The sequence below is a fragment of the Culex quinquefasciatus genome, chromosome 2, assembly GCF_015732765.1.
Source record: "Culex quinquefasciatus strain JHB chromosome 2, VPISU_Cqui_1.0_pri_paternal, whole genome shotgun sequence".
Lineage (NCBI taxonomy): Eukaryota > Metazoa > Arthropoda > Insecta > Diptera > Culicidae > Culex > Culex quinquefasciatus.
In genome coordinates, this window is record NC_051862.1 from 178,516,288 (window position 1) to 178,534,545 (window position 18,258).

At 33.4% G+C, this 18,258-nt stretch overlaps 1 pseudogene; it reads right to left on the bottom strand.

Annotated features, from left to right (window-relative positions):
* Positions 1 to 1,201: 1,201 nt before the first annotated feature.
* On the bottom strand, positions 1,202 to 3,171 carry LOC119766420 (annotated as a pseudogene).
* Between the last annotated feature and the right edge of the window lie 15,087 nt (positions 3,172 to 18,258).

The window sequence follows — 18,258 nt, forward strand, 5'->3', positions numbered from 1 at the left end:
CAGTTTAACATATTAAATAAACACTTTTACTTTTAGTGAATTTTTTTGTTGTAAATTTTTGCTCGGGGGACCCATTAGATCCCATTTTTTGGTGATAATTTTATCATATTCGTGTTCCTGAGACAATTTCACAATTGAAACATGCATAAAAATGTTTATTTTCATCCATTTTAACCCTTTTAAAAATGAAAGTTAAAAAAAATCTTCGATTCACATTTATTGAAAATCAAGTTCGTTTCCAAGGATACTAGATGACACCAGAAAAAAGCAGCTTCTTATTTTTTTATATCTATCATTTTTTTAAGGGTTAAAATTGATGAAAACAACAACTTTTATGCATGTTTCTTATGTGAAATTGTCTCAGGAACACGAATATGATAAAATTATCACCAGAAAATGGGATCTAAGGGGTCTCCCGAGCAAAAATGTATAACCGAAAAATTTACTAAAAGTAAAAGTGTCTATTTAATATGTTAAACTACCTTACCCAAAGCGTTCTCAGTCTCAGATGGTAGTCCCAGATGTCCCCTACAAGCTGCAGGTCGAACCGAGTTGATATCTGGATGGAACACTTTTTTATTTGAGTTTGAAAATTATGCTATTTTTTCACTAAAATGTCAATAACTCCCTTTAGAAATAACCAATTGCCCAAGTAACCGTGGGACTGTATAAGGTAGCTTTAAATCCCCTCTATATCAACATATAAAATATGCATACAGAGTCTCAAAACTTTATATTCACTTTATACCCATGGAGGTAAAATTGAGTGGCGACGGGTAGAGTTGATATAAAGTTATACCGCGGTAAAACGTCAAAATACTACCTTACCGACGGAAATTAAAAATAAAACAAAAAACTTTGCGCGCAGCTCTCTCTCTCTCTCTCTCTCTCTCTCTCTCTCTCTCTCTCTCTCTCTCTCTCTCTCTCTCTCTCTCTCTCTCTCTCTCTCTCTCTCTCTCTCTTGAGAGAGTGCTTTTCACGCTGGGTTGACGGGGTTTGAAAGCTTGTTTGTGTTTTTTTTGCTGTGTTATTCGTCATTCGAGATTCTAAGCTGCGTGTTGATTCGATATTCTGAGATGTTTCACCTAAATGCCCTGCGCCAACCGTCTCGTCCGTCCTGAAATATGTTTTCATGTATGATTTTTGTCGATATAGAATACACTATCCAGGCTAAAACAAAGTATTTATTTATCACTACAATTCAAACAAAATTCATCGAAGAAAGGGCCAGGGCACGGAGCGTTGACTGCGCGCCCGGTCCCGGGGTCTTGGTGTGGTTTCCATCGGCGACACGCAGCTTCATGCGCAGCGCGGTGATTCCGAGGGACTTGCACTTCCCGCCGCCGTACTAAGCGGCCAACGAAGCAGCGTAGGGCGAGGCCTCGTCACGATGAGCCTTGACCTTCATGCCACCGGTGCCCCGCCAGATAGTTGCTTGTCCAAAAGATCCGTAACGTGGACGAAGGTATCGTTGAAGCTGGCGTAGACGTATGCCACTCCGAGCGAAATCTGGACCTCCTCTTAAATGGGTTTGTTCCAGCTAGAAATATGTTTCGTGCGACGATAAGAGCTGTCAACGAAAAAAGAATGATTAAATAAAGTAATAATAATTTAATAAACAGTCCAGTCAATTAACCTACCTTTTTATAGACGCTAAACGATTTTTCCTGCATCAACAAAAATACCACCAAATACTGCCAAACTTTAAATACCCTCACTAATGTTGAGTTAGTGTTTTGAAACATTTTAAGAAATGTCAAAGTGTGATGTAACTTTAAAAGCATACTTTACAGTGATATATAAAGCTTACCATAAATGCTTCGAAACATTGTTGAGCTAAATGCTTTAAAACTTTAATTGACTGTTCTCTATGTTATTATACAGTAGGTAATAATGTTTCAAGCTACAAATGTTTCGAAACATTTGGAAAGACTATTTAAAGTGTCATAGAATTGGGAATGTTTATTTAGAGTGGATTTAGAGTTTTGATTTAGTGATTTTGGTTACTTGGGTGAGATGCTCTACCCTGCATTTTGTTGCATTTTTCAAGCCCTTTTAGATGCATTTTGAATTTTGAAATTAAATTGAATTTGCCTAAGTTATAGCCTTTTTCAGATTTTTGACGTTTTTGAACCTTCACACTTTGTGTCCCGATTTGCCCCACTTCCTGTTGACCTAGAGTGCTCATATTTTGGCCAGATGCTAGTTTTATATGTACAAACAATCCCTGAAAATTTCAGGCAGATTGGTGAGGTCCAAACGACGTCCCATACAAAGGGGTATGCCCTGTTCGTGGACTCGCTCTTAAAATGTGCCCCTTTTGAACATTTGATGTATTCGAAACTAACAATTTTTATACAATTTGAAACTATGTTTGTTTCAGTTTCTGTAATGTCCTTTGAAATATGTCTGCTATAAAGCAAATTTAAATAAATAATAACTTATGGTTATTATGAAAACAGACTATCAAATCTCGACTCCACACAAACTTTTTGTAATTAAAGAGCAAAAAAAAAATAAGTTTCAAAAAACTTCAAAATTTATATGGAAATAGTATTGCAATCAACAGGAAACAATTTAAAATTAATTTTCCTGCGATTATAATCATTTTAAGCGTGGTTGAACCAGTAAAAAAAATCCAAAATGTTAGTAAAATTTTGGTATCTTAAAAATTTTATGTTGCCAAATCACTCGGTTGTTTGATTTCCCGTGTTATCGAGTTTAAGTGGAAATTTGACGCGAAATACAGCTCGTTCGAAAGAAGAAATTCCTTCGCACACATATAAACACTCACACGCACACTCGACCTTATCATCAAACGCAGAGCTCGGTTTCGAAGCTCGGATAAAGAGCTTCCGGAAAAAAGGTTTCCATTTCCCGTGGCAACCAAATATCACCTTCCCACCCCTCCGCGACCAAGAAGAAAGGTGATAGCATTTTCCAAAATTAAGCAACGCAAGCACTGTTTTAATTAAAATTTTCCCCGAAAAAAGGTGCGCAAAGTTTGTGCGATTTCCCCCAAACCCGCAAACAAAATGATAATTTAACCATTAGCGGTGATGTCGGTTTCGTGGTGCTGCTCAGGTATATTTTGGAAATTAACGTAAAATTTTTCAAATTTCACTCCGCTGACACGGCCCAAATTTCACGAACACACCTGTTACGTCCCATTGTAACGTCATTTAAACGCCATACGCCGCCATTGATTATGCCATTTTGGCTCGCTGGAAATGAAAGTAACTTGACCCCTCGAGGGGGGAAAAACGCTACACGGAAAAAAAAGTGTGCGAGAAATCGTGAATTTCGATTCATGAATTCGTGAATAATTTTGTGCATGATTTCGTGATACCTTTCATGATTTCATGAGTTTTATTCATGAAATCGTGCATAAAAATGCACGAATTTATGAATTTAATTCATGGCAAAAATATTTTTACGAATATTCATGAATTTTCCTTCATGAAATCATGCATATCACTATTCATGATTTCATGACTGATTTTCATGAAGTCATGACTAAACTTCATGAATTCATGAAAAATATTCATGATTTTACGATTATTTATGCATGCGTAAATTTTACGTCGTAAAATTTTATTCGCGAATTTATGAATCATGTTTTTCATGATTTCATGAAAGTTTACATGTTTTCTTGAATAAAATGCATGAATTCGTGCATAACATTCATGGGTTTATGAATTTGTATCCATGTTTATGACGAGTGATCTTGATCAATCAAGAACAGTTTCGTTCGAACTGTCAAGTTTGTTTTTCGCTTGCCAGTTCAGCCGCGTGTTTATTTGCCACGAAGTCAATCGCGTTGTGACTTGTCGCGTCCTGTTGTGTTTGCCGGAAAAGTGACCGTGATTTGCGGACCCGGGATTTGGAGGTGCTGTCCACCGGAACCGGGAAAAGATCTGCGGCCGTTCCGTTGGAAATGGCAACGGAGCCAAGGGCTAGCAGGAAGAGGACCGAGCTGCAGGAGGAGGACCGAGTGGCAGTAGGAGAACCGAGCGCGGGAGGAGGACCGGGCGGCAGGAGGAGGACCGAGCAGCAAGAGTAGGACCGAGTGGCAGGAGGAGGGCCGAGCGGCAGGAGGAGTAACAAGGTAAGAGACAGAACAGTTCCCGGTTTGTTTCGATTGTCGAATCAAGGGGAACATGGTCCATAAGACAGTTCCCGTGTTTTATCTCCGCGTGTGACAGTTTCTTGGTCGTGGACTCGTAGGAATCTCGGTTTTCTGTCAATTGCCGGAGCATTCTACGCGTGTGACAGACAGTGAGGTTTGTTTTGGTTTTGGAAACGAAAAAATCCCGTTTTTTTATCGGTTCTCGTGGATGCGCTGAGTGACATTTCGGTGCTTTGTTTTGAGCTAGAAATGGGGACATAGGTAAAGTATGTTAATAATTTTAATGATTTTAATATTGTAAGCATATTATTTTAAAGTATTCAACATATTTAAAGTATTTGAAGTTAATAACGTATTTTAATAATTTTCAGCATTTCCATTTTCTTAGGTACTTTAATTTTGTAAAGACTTTTAAGTTTTTTGAAATATTATTATTTTTAGGTATGTTAAGTATGCTAATGAATTTAGGAATTTTTATTTTAACAGGTATTATATGTTAATATTGTGACTTTTAAAAGTATCTAAGTATTTCAAGTATTTTAAATATTTCAAGTGTTTAGAGTTTGTTGAGTGTTGAAATAATTTTAAGCATTTAATTTGTTTCAGGTATTTTAATATTGTAAGTATTAAAAATATTTTAAGTATTTAAAATATTTATTTTTTAAGTATATTCATTTGTTCAGGTATTTTAAAATTAAATGTTTTTAAAGTTTTTAAGTATTTCAAGTATTTGAAATAATTGAAGTGTTTAAAGTTTGTTAAGCTTTTAAATAATTTTAAGCAATTAATTTTTTATAGGTATTTTAATATTTCAAGAACTTGAAATATTTTAAGTATTTTTAAGTTTTTAACATATTTAAAGTATTTAAAGAATTTTAATAATTTTAAGTATTTTAAGTATTTTAAGTATTTTAAGTATTTTAAGTATTTTAAGTATTTTAAGTATTTTAAGTATTTTAAGTATTTTAAGTATTTTAAGTATTTTAAGTATTTTAAGTATTTTAAGTATTTTAAGTATTTTAAGTATTTTAAGTATTTTAAGTATTTTAAGTATTTTAAGTATTTTAAGTATTTTAAGTATTTTAAGTATTTTAAGTATTTTAAGTTTTTTAAGTATTTTATGTATTTTAAGTATTTTAAGTATTTTAAGTATTTTAAGTATTTTAAGTATTTTAAGTATTTTAAGTATTTTAAGTATTTTAAGTATTTTAAGTATTTTAAGTATTTTAAGTATTTTAAGTATTTTAAGTATTTTAAGTATTTTAAGTATTTTAAGTATTTTAAGTATTTTAAGTATTTAAAGTATTTAAAGTATTTAAAGTATTTAAAGTATTTTAAGTATTTTAAGTATTTTAAGTATTTTAAGTATTTTAAGTATTTTAAGTATTTTAAGTATTTTAAGTATTTTAAGTATTTTAAGTATTTTAAGTATTTTAAGTATTTTAAGTATTTTAAGTATTTTAAGTATTTTAAGTATTTTAAGTATTTTAAGTATTTTAAGTATTTTAAGTATTTTAAGTATTTTAAGTATTTTAAGTATTTTAAGTATTTTAAGTATTTTAAGTATTTTAAGTATTTTATATATTAAAAGTGCTTAAAGTATTTTAAGTATTTAAAGTATTTCAAGTATTTCAAGTATTTTGAGTATTTTAAGTATATTAAGTATTTTAAGTTTTTTCAGTATTTTAAGTATAATAATTATTTAAAGTTTTTTAAGTATTTAAAGTATTTAAAGTATTTAAAGTATTTAAAGTATTTAAAGTATTTTAAGTCTTTTAAGTATTTAAAGTATTTAAAGTATTTAAAGTATTTAAAGTATTTAAAGTATTTAAAGTATTTAAAGTATTTAAAGTATTTAAAGTATTTAAAGTATTTAAAGTATTTAAAGTATTTAAAGTATTTAAAGTATTTAAAGTATTTAAAGTATTTAAAGTATTTAAAGTATTTAAAGTATTTAAAGTATTTAAAGTATTTAAAGTATTTAAAGTATTTAAAGTATTTAAAGTATTTAAAGTATTTAAAGTATTTAAAGTATTTAAAGTATTTAAAGTATTTAAAGTATTTAAAGTATTTAAAGTATTTAAAGTATTTAAAGTATTTAAAGTATTTAAAGTATTTAAAGTATTTAAAGTATTTAAAGTATTTAAAGTATTTAAAGTATTTAAAGTATTTAAAGTATTTAAAGTATTTAAAGTATTTAAAGTATTTAAAGTATTTAAAGTATTTAAAGTATTTAAAGTATTTAAAGTATTTAAAGTATTTAAAGTATTTAAAGTATTTAAAGTATTTAAAGTATTTAAAGTATTTAAAGTATTTAAAGTATTTAAAGTATTTAAAGTATTTAAAGTATTTAAAGTATTTAAAGTATTTAAAGTATTTAAAGTATTTAAAGTATTTAAAGTATTTAAAGTATTTAAAGTATTTAAAGTATTTAAAGTATTTAAAGTATTTAAAGTATTTAAAGTATTTAAAGTATTTAAAGTATTTAAAGTATTTAAAGTATTTAAAGTATTTAAAGTATTTAAAGTATGTAAACTATTTAAACTATTTAAAGTATTTAAAATATTTAAAAAATTTAAAGTATTTAAAGTATTTAAAGTATTCAAAGTATTTAAAGTATTTAAAGTATTTAAAGTATCTAAAGTATTTAAAGTATTTAAAGTATTTAAAGTATTTAAAGTATTTAAAGTATTTTAAGTATTTAAAGTATTTAAAGTATTTAAAGTATTTTAAGTATTTAAAGTATTTTAAGTATTTAAAGTATTTAAAGTATTTAAAGTATTTAAAGTATTTAAAGTATTTAAAGTATTTAAAGTATTTAAAGTATTTAAAGTATTTTAAGTATTTAAAGTATTTAAAGTATTTAAAGTATTTAAAGTATTTAAAGTATTTAAAGTATTTAAATTATTTAAAATATTTAAAGTATTAAAAGAATTTAAAGTATTTTAAGTATTTTAAGTATTTTAAGTATTTTAAGTATTTTAAGTATTTTAAGTATTTTAAGTATTTTAAGTATTTTAAGTATTTTAAGTATTTTAAGTATTTTAAGTATTTTAAGTATTTTAAGTATTTTAAGTATTTTAAGTATTTTAAGTATTTTATATATAAAAAGTGCTTAAAGTATTTAAAGTATTTAAAGTATTTCAAGTATTTCAAGTATTTTGAGTATTTTAAGTATATTAAGTATTTTAAGTTTGTTCAGTATTTTAAGTATAATAATTATTTAAAGTTTTTTAAGTATTTAAAGTATTTAAAATATTTAAAGTATTTAAAGTATTTAAAGTATTTAAAGTATTTAAAGTATTTAAAGTATTTAAAGTATTTAAAGTATTTAATGTATTTAAAGTATTTAAAGTATTTAAAGTATTTTAAGTATTTTAAGTATTTTAAGTATTTTAAGTATTTTAAGTATTTTAAGTATTTTAAGTATTTTAAGTATTTTAATATTTTAAGTATTTTAAGTATTTTGAGTATTTTAAGTATTTTAAGTATTTTAAGTATTTTAAGTATTTTAAGTATTTTAAGTATTTTAAGTATTTTAAGTATTTTAAGTATTTTAAGTATTTTAAGTATTTTAAGTATTTTAAGTATTTTAAGTATTTTAAGTATTTTAAGTATTTTAAGTATTTTAAGTATTTTAAGTATTTTAAGTATTTTAAGTATTTTAAGTATTTTATATATAAAAAGTGCTTAAAGTATTTTAAGTATTTAAAGTATTTCAAGTATTTCAAGTATTTTGAGTATTTTAAGTATATTAAGTATTTTAAGTTTTTTCAGTATTTTAAGTATAATAATTATTTAAAGTTTTTTAAGTATTTAAAGTATTTAAAGTATTTAAAGTATTTAAAGTATTTAAAGTATTTAAAGTATTTAAAGTATTTAATGTATTTAAAGTATTTAAAGTATTTAAAGTATTTTAAGTATTTTAAGTATTTTAAGTATTTTAAGTATTTTAAGTATTTTAAGTATTTTAAGTATTTTATATATAAAAAGTGCTTAAAGTATTTTAAGTATTTTAAGTATTTTAAGTATTTTAAGTATTTTAAGTATTTTAAGTATTTTAAGTATTTTAAGTATTTAAAGTATTTAAAGTATTTAAAGTATTTAAAGTATTTAAAGTATTTAAATTATTTAAAATATTCAAAGTATTAAAAGAATTTAAAGTATTTAAAGTATTTAAAGTATTTTAAGTATTTAAAGTATTTAAATTATTTAAAGTATTTAAAGTATTAGAAGTATTTAAAGTATTTAAAGAATATAAAGTATTTAAAGTATTTAAAGTATTCAAAGTATTTAAAGTATTCAATGTATTTAAAGTATTTAAAGTATTTAAAGTACTTAAAGTATTTAAAGTATTTAAAGTATTTAAAGTATTTAAAGTATTTGAAGTATTTTAAGTTTTATGAGCATTTCATTTATTTTATGTATTTTGCGTATTTCAATTATTTTGAGTTTGTGAAGTATTTAATTTATTTTACGTATTTTAAATAGTTTGAGTTTTTGAAGTTTTTATAGATTTTTATTTTGTTGAGTATTTTAAGAATTTCGGTGTTTTTTTTAATTTTCAATTCAACTCTCTATGACTCTATTTGCGTCAAATTAAAGTGTTTGACCATCTGCATTTACAAAAATAAATCCTTTTATTGTAATTAATCACTTTATTGTAATTGGAGTTATTAATTAGACAAAAAAATTATGGCTTTATTATACGAATTATCGATTATTCTATTATTAGTTCATCAGACAATCGAGTCTGGACTGTACAAGAAATCCCTTAGGTCTTTTTGTATTTAATTTAAGTTTTCGTTGTATTTTTGTATAGTAACGATCGGTACCCAATTAACGTTTCCGAAATGCTCATGTCAAGTTTTTGAATGTTGGTTTTACTAAATTTATGATTGTATTTTTAATTTATTTAAAGCATTTTTGAACATCACATAACTGGGACCTTTGTAAATTCAGAATTCTTCCGCAGTGACCGGTAATCGGTTCCAAGGTGGCCAGATGGAGCCAGAGTACATTGGCATCACATACAATGGCTACAGTTTTAAATTTCATGAATTTTGATATGTCACATAACAGGGTTCCTTGCACATTCCGAAATGTCCCCAGTGACCACCGGTAACCGGTGACCGGTTCCAAAGTGGCCAGGTGGGGCCAGATTTCATTGGCATCACATAAAATGGCCAAAGATTTGAATTTCATGAATTTTGATATGTCACAAGGCAGGGTTCCTTGCACATTCCGAAATGTCCCCAGTGACCACCGGTAACCGGTGACCGGTTCCAAAGTGGCCAGGTGGGGCCAGATTACATTGGCATCACATAAAATGGCCAAAGATTTGAATTTCATGAATTTTGATATGTCACAAGGCAGGGTTCCTTGCACATTCCGAAATGTCCCCAGTGACCACCGGTAACCGGTGACCGGTTCCAAAGTGGCCAGGTGGGGCCAGATTACATTGGCATCACATAAAATGGCCAAAGATTTGAATTTCATGAATTTTGATATGTCACAAGGCAGGGTTCCTTGCACATTCCGAAATGTCCCCAGTGACCACCGGTAACCGGTGACCGGTTCCAAAGTGGCCAGGTGGGGCCAGATTTCATTGGCATCACATAAAATGGCCACAGTTTTAAAATTCATGAATTTTAATATGTCACAAGACAGGGTTCTTGCACATTCCGAAATGTCTTCAGTGACCACCGGTAACCGGTGACCGGTTCTATAGTGGCCAGGTGGGGCCATAGTACATTGGAATCACATAAAATGTGCTCCGTTTTTTTTCACAAAACAGGATTCCTTGTCAATTCCGGTATGTGCCCCCAGTGGCACGTAATGGTAAATGTACAGAAAAAGTAATCCGGAAATTGTGAAAATCGTACCATGAAATCGTGAATATTACGAGTTTTACTTTACGAATTTTTGAACTATGCATATTGGGCACGAATAAGCCAGGAGCCGTGAATAAATATGCATGATTACCCGGATGAACGGGGATGATTTAGTGACCATAAAGAAACATTAAATTACCTTTTGGGAAATGGTGACGATTTGTCAAATTGTTGGTTCGAAAATATGGAGTTATGTTTTCACAAATAGTCAGTATTTGAAAAATTGTTAATTTAAATTTTAAATGCTGCAAGAATTTGATCATATTCCTGATTATGAATTAATTATTTGACAGATCTTATGTTTTTAGGGTTTTTAGGGAACAACATGTAAAATTTTAGTGTAACACCTCGTGTAACACGTTTTTTGTGTACATAGGACCTTTTCAGATAAACTATATTGATGTATATATATATTTTTTGATTTTAATCAAAATTCTTTTTAAAGAAGCTGTTTGTACAAAATTTGAAATTGATATATTATACCATGTTTTTTATTTAATCTACATGAAGTATAAACATAATTTTAGATGAAAAAACAAAGTTTCATAGCATTCTACTCGGGCCAACATTTGTTGGTGACATGAACATTCAACTACATGGCCTTATTTTTTAGTTTAATTATTTTTAACTAAACCGATTCTCAAAAGTTTGCTTAGACTGCATTTTCAAAAAAAAAAGTTTCATGCGTTTCAATGGTTTCAATGTCGTTGGTTGCATCCAAGTTTTAATGCATTCCACTTGTATCCAACATTGCATAATATAGATCGACTTAATTAATCAATCGACATGATCGACATAAATGGCCGAACCCCCCTTTGAACATCTGTCAAACCCGTCAAAACAAAAAGCTGTCGCTGCTGCAAATGGAGGTGCAAAATAATTGTGGTGGCCGATTCCGGGCCCTGTTTCGCGCGTGCAATCTTCTGTAATTGAGATTTTCCGGTTCGGGACAAATGTTTTGGATGAGCTTGTTCAGTCGGAACTGCCGCAGGCGGACCGGGTGCCGGCGCTGAAGGACAACGAAAGCTGAGGTGCTGTACAATCTGTTTCAACTGCCGTTGGAGAAGCTCCGCCGGTTTTGCGAGGAGTCGTTTGTTTGTATATTTTTTTTTTAATTATTTCGAGATGATCACACATTTTTCGTTTTCAGCGTAATCCGGTTCGAATCCTGCAGATTCTGGAGCACTGTGAAGCGTCCATTGCGCCGATCGCTGGCGGCGTGTGCTGCTGTACGAAGAGTTTGCATCGCTTCGATCTACCTGGTGTTGATCAAGGAACTTTTCGAGCGGCTCAACGTGGACACGACCGACAGCCAAACGACAAAGCACATGAGCCAGTTGTTGCAGCTGGGAATGCTGGATCCGAAGCTTATCATTCCACATTTGTCCACGCTGAGCGACGAACTGAGGAACCTGGAATCTTACGTGGTGAGCAACTGTGTCCTGCAGATCATGGGCAAAGCCATCGTGACTGAGCTGACCTAGGAGGAACTGGCCGATGAGCTGAAGGAAACGCGCGATGACTTCCTGCATGATTTGTTCAACCACACGATGGACGTTTCGGCCCATGTTCGCTCGAAGGTGCTTCAGATTAGGCACTACGTCCAAGGCCAGAATGCGGTTCCACTTAGCTGGCAGCACAAGGTGCTAGAAGGTGCCGTCGAACGGTTCGAGGACAAGTCACTGCTGGTGCGCAAGAACTCGATCGCGTTGATCAAAGCCTTCCTCGAGCATAATCCGTTCTCCGCTAAGCTCTCCCTGGCGGAACTTCGCAGGCAGTATGGGACGGAAGACAAATGCTGCAGGAAATTCGCAACAAGATGGTCTAGCAGGACGCGGCGCTCAAGAAAACTGAACAGCAGTGCGTGTTCTACATGATGTTCTTGAAAGTGTACTACGTCAAGACCCGGCACGGCCCGAAACTGAACGAGGAGTTCTATAAGAAGGAAACGAGGTCAACTTCCTGAAGGATTCGATCCGTTTCGCGGAAATCATTTCGGAAGCGGTGCCTATGCTGCAGGATATTGTGATGTCCAAGTCCCAAACGGCTGTGTACGAAGCGCCTGTTACCTTACCTGTTTGGGATCAAGGGAATCAAAAGTGGAGTGCAGCATAATGAGCAGTTCCGATGCCGGGCGGACGAACTGTACGACGCGCTGACGCGACAGGACATGCAGCATTTACGCAGGGTCATGTCAAGAGAGAGAGAGAGTGAGTAATTTTTTTTATAACGATCCGTTTTTGATAAACTCACAGCTTCAAATTTGTCGCAAGTTCGTGCTGTTGGTGGCAACGTAACCGGCAAGAACATAGAGATTGTGCCGAACAAAAAGATCATTCAGGCAGCTAATTTTATTTGAAAACGATGTTTTTTTTGTTATATCTCAGTAACTTTTCAAAGCGGTATATAATTAAAAATACGGAATTTAGCATTTTGTTTTGTATTTTACAGCAAAAACTTGTATGTTGTGAAAGGCTATTCCACAAAGCGCGCGCTCTCTCTCTCTCTCTCTTGTATTTATATTTCTATTTTCGCCCGTCGCGCGCAGCGACAAACAAAAGAGGTCTGCGCTGAAAGTTGACAAGTCAAAACTCCTCTTGTTTTGGTGCGTCGTGGTCGTCGCGGTTCGCGATTGTTTATGAGCATCTTCACTATTTTCGCGTTCGTGTGTTGTGTTTTCAAAAGTGAGTGTAAAAAGAACTGCCTTCCATCCTCACAGCAAGTATTGGCTGCGTTTGTTTACATCCGTGAGCAGATAGAAAAAAAAGTTCCATCCTTCCGTCCAGCGGGATTGAAGCCGCCGAGGAGGAAAAACAACACAAAGGAGACAATTGAGTGGTTTTCCGGATCGTTTGTTTTCAGAAGTATCTGCTTCTAGGGTGCTACGTGAAACTCCAGCAGGTTTGTTTACTTTCAAGAACTGACCTTCGAAATTACCAAAACAAATCAACCAGAAAACCACGCAAATTTTTCATAAATTTTAATGCAAACAAACATGTTTTTTTTCAGATTTCGACGAAAAGTACCTTTCCAGATTTGCGATTCCGACCCCGGCTGCCACAAACAAGGACGCGTTTTTAGCGACAGATTCTCTCGGTGAATCCCGGATTGTGTGGACCTGATATTGTGCGCTCTAGTCGACATTGTCGAGTATGGTCGTGGGCAAAGATCGTCGCGGTCAATTAGATAGGTAAATTTAGCTTATCTTCCCTGCTCGTCCTCCTCTTGAGTAACATTTGAAAGGGTTGATACTCTTCCGACCTTTCATGCCATGTGTTTTAGTGTAAATAAAGGCCGTAAGAGTATGTCGTACCGCCCCTTTTCAAATGTTGCTCCTGATTTGTTAAATTTACCTCTCGGAATCGATACTTGTGATTTCTTTTTCTAATCCACAGGACTGAAATCCGGATAACATTTTTTTCTATAGCAAAATTCAAATCTTTTCGAGCGGCCAAGCCGCAGTTGATATTCTGTTGACGGAGCTGGCAATAGAACCAATGCTGCTCGAGAGTCTTCGGTCAAGTGGAAACATTACAAAGAATGTACTGGTATGTATGTCGAGAAGTTTTATGTTTTATTAATATTTGCTTTATTTATATCAAGCTCATTATTTGCCCATAAAACATACTTCGGATAAATCAGAAGTACTCTGTTTGATTTGCGCTTTCAAATTATGTTCTCAAAATTTTCCCATGTCAAATGTGAAACTCGTTTTTTTTTACAGATTTTGTATCGAGGATGTAATTTATTCAACGTAGAGTGGAATATCACCATGGGACTTGAATATTATAATGAAAATAAATACATTGTGGTTTATTTTGTTTTGTTTTTTCAAGGTTTGTACCTGAAGCCTGCATTGAACTGAACTTGAATTTCGTCAAGTGCAACAAGATCATCAGGGTGCAACACGCTCTCATCAACCAGCGGTCCCACAAACAACGGATAACCGGCGTGATACAGCTGCGTCGTTTACTTTCGCAAGCTATTTCAAATCAAGCAGAGAGTACCTGATCGACGACGTCCACAGGATGGCGAAGATGGAGCTGGCATCGCAAATGCTACCGTTGTGCTGGATGGGGCGTACGACTTTGATCAACCTCCTGCTGTAGCGGAAGTTTCCTTGAGATTTGTTGAGTTTAGAATTAGAAATGCCTTATTTTTTTACAAGTCAAACCTTTAGACACACGCAATACCTCTTCTTCCCTGAATTAAACACCTGTTAAAAGGAACCCCCTTTTTTAGACTACACCCAAAATTCAGAGTCGAGATAATCGTTCTCTCAAAATTTATTGAGGGCTCAGTGCCAAAATCGATAGAATAATGGTACCAACTCACACCATCATAACAAATGAGTTCATTCGTTAGTTGAATCAATAAATCTCCAACAAGTGTCATACATCGACTTCTGACTTCTCCTTGGTCACCAAGCTGTGGTGGCCGAGGCAGCTAAGTCATTGGATTGGTTTGTCAAAGGTCTCTGGTTCGATTCCCGTTGTCGACACTTTTGGTTTTTGTTTGACGGATGAACTTTTTTTTGCAAATGAACCTCGAGAGAATAGTTCTATCGCCCATCTCGAGCTGTGTTCTCTGCGTCCGTGAATGGTACCACTATTCTCTCGACTCGAGACCATCATTCTCTCGGACTAGCGCTGCCAGTTTTGGGTGTAGGATTATTCGATCATTGTACTACTAAAATGACAAAATAAATTAAAATATTTGGACAAAGTAAAACTGTACTGTTTTTTTGCGCAAAATCCCGAAAACCCTTGAAAAATTGATGTTAATTCGAATTGTTACAACTATTTTCCAAAATGTAACACGCCATGAAAAATCACTCAAATAACTTTTTAAAACCATAAAAATACCATTTGAGAAATGGTGAAATCCCTAAAATATATACGCAAAAATGAACTTTCAAAAAGCATTTGACAAAGTGTCGCTAGAGGAAAAAATCAAATAGTGAATATTGCTAACAACATATATGGGGAATAGTTCACTATTTGAGAGACGGTGAGGAATTAAAAAAATGATTTACCAAATAGTGGCTATACAATTTGGCAAAATGTTGATTGAATATTTAACAAATGATTCTCAAACGGTTTTTTTCTATGCGGGAGACATCCCGCATAGAAAAAAACCGTTTGAAAATCACTTGTTAAATATTCATTCAACATTTTACCAAATTGTATAGCCACTATTTGGTAAATCATTTTTTTAATTCCTCACCGTCTCTCAAATAGTGAACTATTCCCCATATATGTTGTTAGCAATATTCACTATTTGATTTTTTCTTCTAGCGACACTTTGTCAAATGCTTTATGTAAGTTCAGTTTTGCGTATATATTTTCGGGATTTCACCATTTCTCAAATGGTATTTTTATAGTTTTAAATAGTTATTTTAGTGATTTTTCATGGCGCATTACATTTTGGGAAAAGATTGCAACAATTTGAAAAAAGATCAGCTTTTTCGAAATTTTGAGCAAAAAAACACTGCAGTTTTACTTTGAGCAAAGAATTTAATTTATTTTGTCATTTTAGCAGTACAATGATCGAATTATCTTATATTAATTATCTAGCTGGTGTTTAATTCAAGGAGGGAGAGAGATTGCGGAAAAGAATAAGGCATTTCTAATTCTAAGCTCAACTAATCTCAAGGAGACATTCGCATCAGGAAGTTGATCAAGATCCAGCACAACGGTAGCATTTTCGATGCCAGTTCCATTTTCGCCATCCTGTGGACGTCGTCAATCAGGTACTCTGCTCGACTTGAAATCTCTTGCGATAGAAGAAAGCGCAGCTGTTTAGTTCCAAATGGGACCGCTGTCCCATCTTGTCGCAGTTGACGAAATTCAGTTTCAGATCAAAGCAAGCTTCAGGTGCATACCTTGAAAAAACAAAAAGTACTTATTTACAATACAATATCGAAATCCAATGGTGATATTCCACTCTACGTTGAATAAATTACATCCTTGATACAAAATCTGCAAATAAATCGAGTTTCACATTTGCAATGAGAGAATTTAGAGAACATAATTTGAAAGCGCAAATCAAACAAAATACCGTCATCTGGGGTGAATCGGGACTACAGTATGAATAGGGACAACATTGTTTAGAGCACTTAAAGGTTTTAAATTTGAAAATTAATGTACACATTTTGTTTGTCTGAGTCTGTTCTATCCGAAACCAACCAGAAAAATAAAAATATTGTGCTCTAACATGGTTAAAACTGCTGTCCCAATTCGCCCCATGTGTCCCTATTCGCCCCAGTTGACGGTGCTTCTGATTTATCCGAACTATGTTTGATGGGAAAAGAAAAAGCAAATGGAAATAACAAAAAAAAACTCCTCAACATACATACCAGTACATTCTGATTAATGTTTCCTCTTAAGCCGAAGACACTCGGACAGCGTTTGTTCTATTGGCAGCTCTGTCAACCGAATATCAACTGCGGCCCCAGACTGATTTGAATTTTGCTATAGAATAATCCTTTCGTCCCAAACTGTAGGGACAATTAGGTTTCTTCTGCTACATAGAAACCTAGATTGATATCCGGATTTCAGTCCTGTAGAATAGAAAAAGAAATCACAAAGTATCAATTCCTAAAGGTAAATTTTACAAAACAGGAGCAACATTTAAAAGGGGGGGTACGATATGCTCTTATGGCAAGGGGAAAACCACTCTGCACAGTGCCCCTGAGCAGGCTGTGCCTTGAAGTTGCCCAACGTGCCCGAAGGTGCCCGATTGAAGGTGCCCTGAGGCAAAAATCAACAATCGGTGGGTGATGCTAAGCAACCATTATATTAGAAATGTTTACATTTTTTTGAACGGTCAGTTGGCATTTTGTAGAAACAAAATTTACTTTTCGCACTGGTCTGTATTTTTCGAGGTGGTAGCGAGTGGATTCCAACTGCAGGCGTAATGGTGCTAGGAACTACGGAACAAGGGCAATAAGGAGATGACCAACCAGCTCGAGGAGCTCACCTGAGCTGCTAAAGTTGCGCATGGCTAAGGTCACAGAGTGGTCCTTGCTGTCTAAGATCCGTGTTGTCCACAAGGCCATCTCCCGTGTGTCCGTGAAAAACGCAGAAGAGATCCAAGAGCTGCGTGTCCCTGGATATACGTAACAAAAAGACGTGCCCCGTGTGTATGGCCCTGAGCAGCGAAAGCGCACCAAGTTCAAACAGCAAAAGTGCGCCGTCAAGGCTTAAACAAGTCGGTCAAGTCTATACGTTTTCCTTTAACAAAAAATCGCTGGAATCGCGAAAATATTGTCTGTGTGAGAAAGCGTTTATTCGGCGAAAACAAACACCACATCCTGAAGTACCGCGGCCTCGATGATCATGAAATGCAAGATGTTTTCCTTCGAAACAAGACGAAAATTTTATAAATATATTGTTTTGTAAACTCAGTGAAATAAAATCGTGAATAAAAATATATTTTTAGTTTGACACTCTCTTTATTAAATTTTATGTTAGCCAACTTTCTTTTCTCCCGTTGTCACCTATCAGTGGATCTAATTCTTCTCCGTATCCTGAGAGTAAGGTTGTCCATTAGATTATGCAGCACGGTAACAATGGAACCTCCTTCCCGTGTTGACCGACGCAGCGATCGACAATGTTTGAGGTGTTCTTCTTGCACAGGTGCCCTTGGTCGTCAACGTGGGGGGTTGTTCATCCGCGAGGAATCGAATAACTGGCCCGCTGAGCAGGGTTGCCTTCAAACTAGAGTTGCTGACGCTCCATGAGAGGACGCTGTTAATCAATTTCACGTCAAAAACGAATCTCTTATCAATTTAGAGGTAAACTCACTTCGAATCGACACCGTCATCACGAATTTAAAAACTAGTCTTAAAATTTTATTTATCCGATTGTTAATTTTCTCGTATTTTTGTTAGGAAAACTGCAAAGTTTTCCTCACCGAACTGACAATGTTTACAAATTTTAACTTGTGATTACTAAGATAATTTGAGTTTGCTTAAAATGCTGTCAAAATAGGTGCCGAACCTCGTGCCGAACTGTGCCCGAAAGGTGCCCGAGAGGTGCCGAATCGTGCCCGGGGCTCTTTGATCAGAGTGGTTTTCCCCTTGTCTTATGGCCTTTATTCCCACTAAAACACAAGGAATGAAAGGCCGTAAGAGTATCAACCCTTTCAAATTTTGCTCAAGAGAAGGGCGAGGAGGAGGAGGTAAGATATGCTAAATATACTTATCTAATTGACCGCGACGACCTTGCCCAC